Source organism: Corvus brachyrhynchos, unplaced genomic scaffold, assembly GCF_000691975.1.
Source record: "Corvus brachyrhynchos isolate BGI_N302 unplaced genomic scaffold, ASM69197v1 scaffold716, whole genome shotgun sequence".
Taxonomy (NCBI): Eukaryota; Metazoa; Chordata; class Aves; order Passeriformes; family Corvidae; genus Corvus; species Corvus brachyrhynchos.
The window spans coordinates 941,847-946,728 of NW_008238433.1; the positions used below are offsets into that span (position 1 = coordinate 941,847).

A 4,882-nucleotide genomic window follows, 5' to 3' on the forward strand; every position below is an offset into this window, starting at 1 on the left:
TACTGGGGGACCAGGTGCCGCCTCCTGCAGCGCCAGGGCCTGGGGTGGGCAAGTGGAGGCACAGGGTAGTTTGCATCCATGCCCTGACCTACGGCTCTCCTCTGGGCAGTGTGGAGAAGAGCTGACTGGCAGCTCAAATACTGGACACAGCGTTAGATACCGATGTCCGAGTTAAAGTAATAGTAATAATAGTAATAGTAGCAGTAGTAATAATAACAATAATAAAATAATAATAAATGCACAGTATAAGCACGCAGGTGCTGCCTGGGCGGTGTGAAATTTGCGCGAGGTACGAGAGCAGTTGAAGAGCCAGGCGGCAGCGAGGAAAGATAGTGTGCTGTCTCCGGAGGGGCAGCGGGGAGCGATGGAGAGACACCCGGAGCGCATGAGAGGCGACAGTAGCAGAGAGCAGAGACACGCGGCAGCTGTCGGTACGTGCAGGCTGAACTAAGTTACTTACGGCGGTTGTAGTCCGGGCAGTCTGACCAGGGCAAAGAGCTGACTGGAAAACCTGACTCCACTTTCTGATTTTTTTTTTTTTTAAATTTTGTGTCAGGTTTTAATGTTTTTTAAGTAAAATCAAGCTAAACCCAAAAAATGTTCTGAATTTCAGAGAACCCCTGCCTGTAGCTGTTACACAGCAAAGAGCATCAATTGGTGTAGACATTCAGAGGAACTGTGAAGATTCAGGGCACCTCAGCCTCTCAGGCTGTCTGCTTTGATGTAAGTCTGACAACGGACTTCTCTTAAGTCTGGGACCTCCCACCATTTCCGTGCACCGAGGTTGGGCCACACTCATTACTAATGAGACAGTAAAAAAAAAAACAAAACCAAAAACCAAAAAAGACACCCTGATCGTATTCAAGATGCTTCAATGAAATGCTTCGGGAAATACAAACGTTTCCCAACATAGTTATTTCCTTGGGAATATTACAAACAGATGAATACAAAGTAATAACTCACTTGTGTGTCTATGAACACTGCCCTACTTTGGCTCTAGCGATTTCCTCTTTGTTTACGAATAAGCATAGCCTGTGTGGTGTGCTTATAGCATATGGAGACATCTAGCGCCTAAATAATAGACTGCAAATCAGCTTCAATTAGTCTGAAATCTTGGAGAACACAGCTGAATCCATTGCTTGCAATATTTCACCCTAGGACTGCTGGGTGCGGAGCAGTTTTACCGCAAACTGTCACACCACTGAATAGCAGCTGCCGTGGGCAGGGACTGTGGTAGAATAAGCAGCTGAACTAGCTCAGGAGGGAGCTGTGACTGCAGCTCTGCTGCACAGCTTGAGCTTCAGGCCTGAGATTTACAGCAGTAATTGACTCAAGACAGAGATTTGCCTGTATAGACACGAAAGGTGTTGAGACAGTTCCTAACTTGCCCTTGCCACTAAACCACAGAGAGGAAAGCCCTTAGGTGTATGAATAAGACAGTTTCCTCTTGGCTTTGATAGTGTTTCTCTGGTTCTATTCTTTCTTTGCCAGCCCAGGAGCACAATCATTCTAACACATATAATTGTAAATCTTTGCCTCTTTTCAACAAACATATGCAAACTGAATACTTAGATTTGCCAATTACTTTGGCTAAAATTAAATTGAATAGTAAGCATTGCTTATCTACTGGAAAGATATTATTATTGTATTTCTGTCCAGGATCAGAAAGTATTCACTTTTTTATATACTTGTGTAAAGAAAGAAGAAATACAGACTGCTGATCAACATTCTCAGCCAGAAGCCTGAAAACAAGCTTGTTTCAGTGATACCCATGTAGATGTTTTTGCCAGTACAACTATATAGGGGCATAAAGTAAAACATTTCTAGACGCTTAAATAGTCTGAAACAAAATGTATTGCATTATGTATGTGTGTGTGTGTAGGAGTGCACGTGTGTGTGTATTTTAGACAACTGACATAATACGTTTCTTTCAGTCTCCGGCAAGTCCCAAACATCTTTGAGCTGTGAAAGTACTAGATCATAGGACCATAGAAAAATTAAGGCTGGAAAAAACGTTTAAGATCATTAAGTCCAACTGTCAACCCAGCACCACCACCATGTTCACCATTAAACCATGTCCACAAGTGCTATACCCACAGGTTTTTTGAACACATCTGGGGATCGTGACCCCACCACTTCCCTGGGCAATCTGTTTCCACGCTTTACAACCCTTTCTGTGAAAAAAAAAAAAAAAAAAAATCCAAACATTTAATCTAAACTTCCCCTGGTGCAACTTGAGGCCATTTCCTCTCATTCTGCTACTTGTTACCCAGGAGAAAAGACTGACACCCACCTTACTATGACCTCCTTACAGGTAGTTGTAGATCTCTTACAGAACGGAATTATCACCAAACAACTACAATGTCTTTAAGTGATGGATACATTTGAATAAAACAATCCCTAACCCTGTAAGTATGCAAAATATTAGACTTTGAAATTACCTGAGTATTTGAAATCTCTCTATCAAACCCAAATGGTACACTAAAGCATTAGTGCTTCTGCATTTGATATGATTAGTTTCTTCACGCTGCTTTGGGTTTCAGCAGACAAAAGGTAGGTAAAGCGTATAAACCAAAGTTTAAAACTGGCAAAAGATGGACTTGAAAGAGATGATTGATGCCATCACTATGGTCTAATGATTTCAAAATAAGTGAGAATGAAGCAGCTTTTGTCCTTCTGAATAAAAAGAGGTACTAGGAGAGAGGAGGGAGTGAGTTAGGAAGCAACAGGAGGGAGTAAGTATTGGTAGTTACCAGTTAAAATTGTGTCCTCTCAATTCCCGTGGAAGTCCTTAGAAAATACTGCTGTTGGTCTATTGAGATAAGAGAGCAAATGTACATATTTCTTTCCTTACTTAAGCCTTTCTGGCATATCTTCCAGGTACTCTGTGGTAATACTTTTTCCATATAGTAGCCATGTTTTAAATTATCATAAAAAACACACAGATTTTTAATTAACTTTCTGGGAGTTTAGCACATGTAGCAAAATAAAAGTTAAATTATTGAAAGAGTACAATGGCTGCCTAGGCTGGGGGAAGGTTTGCTCTCAGTAAAAGCCTGATCTTACTTTGACATACTGTGCTTCAACCAGAGGTAACAGCAGTTAATAAAATAAGGGAGAAGACAAGAGTGTAAAATGCATATTGGGGGAATGTAGAAGTAATTTTTAACCAAATTTAGTTGGGAGCAGTTTCAGTGCACCATCTTCCCCTGCTCACTGAAGAGCCAATGCCCTTTTCTTTCTGTATGTCAAGACAACCCATATGCAACTAATTTATTTTTTTCAGGTTTACAGAAAAGTGTGACCTATTTCTGAGTTCTGCTGAATCCTACCTGTCATTCTCCTCCCTTACTTTGTCTGTTCCCAAAAATTTTACAGTGGAGAAACTTGTCAGAATTTCAAGATTCTGGGTCATATAAAGATGAGAAACTCTTGAAACCCAACAACAAAAACTGATATATTTTTAATGGCTTTTAGATTTCCTCCTCTGTAATCAAAAGTTGATAGTGAATCAGCAAAATAATTTTAAAGCTTCTGTTAATGAAAGGAGCATAGGCTGCACTGAAGGGTACAAGGAGAATTAATAAACTAGGTTTTAAAAGAATAGTTGAAAATAAGTATAAAGAACAAATAAGAATGGGAGGGGGAAGCAGATATACACAGATGGAACATATGAAGGGGAGCACATAATTGAGACAAAAGGAAAAAAGAAAAAATCCCCGACAAAATCACAAAGCAGATATGAGTACAAGAAAGCTGTATTTTGCCTTTTACACTTCTAAAGTGCAGTTGGATGAAAACCAAAATGCAACAAAGCCATAGTGCATTAGTTTTAAATATCATCTGAACAAAAGTCACATTTCCCTACCAAATCAATTCAACGGTTAAGAAACACAGGTACTACTTTCTCATTGTGCTTAGATTTTAGTTCAACGTTATTAAAAAACTTGTGATTGTGATTGTCTTATGTATTTTAAAAACTTTTCCTTGGGAAAGCTTCTCACGGCAGGTGTCCACCTTCCAAGTCACTTCAATATATATTTTAATGTGAATTGGGTTGACATTTATGTTAATTTCACAAGCTAAGTGCAACAGTAAATTTGCCTTGCATTTAAAGTAGATATTGATGGAAACTCATTTGTAAATGAGTGACCAGAAACACAGCTGCAAGGACTACTGGTTCTAGTTGCTTGTTTGGTCAAGAACCATAAGCAATATATAAGCAGATACACTGTTAGGCTAGTCAGGTCCATGAGAGTTAAATTTGGAGTGCTGTGCTCAAGAGACAAGAGCCACAGTCTACAGACCTTTTAACATCTCTCAGAAATCTTTGATTATGAGACGTTCCACAGTCCATAAGGCAGACTAAAAATTGTTACATGCATAATTTCCTACAAATTGCCTGCTAGACTTTGGTTGAGACTATTTGAAAGGCCTATGATCATTTGCATTTCATCTCATGGGCCTGGTGTAATTGCTTTTAAATTATGCACGTTTCTATGTGATAAATTTAAGTCCTGAATTTTTTGTTTTTCTCTTAAAAGAGAATGATTTTGGTTAAAACTCTGTGAATTTTATGAGAAGAAGAGCACAGCTTAAAGCACAGATTTCTGATCTGCATTCAAATACTAATAAGCCATTAAACATGGCAAAATTGTGTTATTTTAATTTTTGAGAAGGACGGAGTGTCTGACTTCCACTGTAGAGAAATGCATTTTAAGTGGTCTGCTCTTATGGTTATTTATTATGTATCTGATTGAAAAGGTGAAATGCTCAGGAGTATTACGTATTTTAAAATAATTAAAACATTTGGAAAATAACAAAGCTGTAATACTTCCAAATTAGTGCCAAAAACAGATATGGAAAGTTCTAAAAGCCTGTA

At 38.8% G+C, this 4,882-nt stretch overlaps 1 protein-coding gene across 1 annotated transcript in view; it reads right to left on the minus strand.

The window, feature by feature from the left end:
- The window catches only part of TMEM2 (transmembrane protein 2), a 51,087-nt gene extending 50,391 nt beyond the window's left edge, over window positions 1–696 (minus strand). The window contains exon 1 of the mRNA XM_008635368.2: window positions 461–696. The gene's annotated coding sequence lies outside the window, so the exon portion shown is untranslated. The remainder of the gene's footprint in view (window positions 1–460) is intronic.
- Window positions 697–4,882: the final 4,186 nt, after the last annotated feature.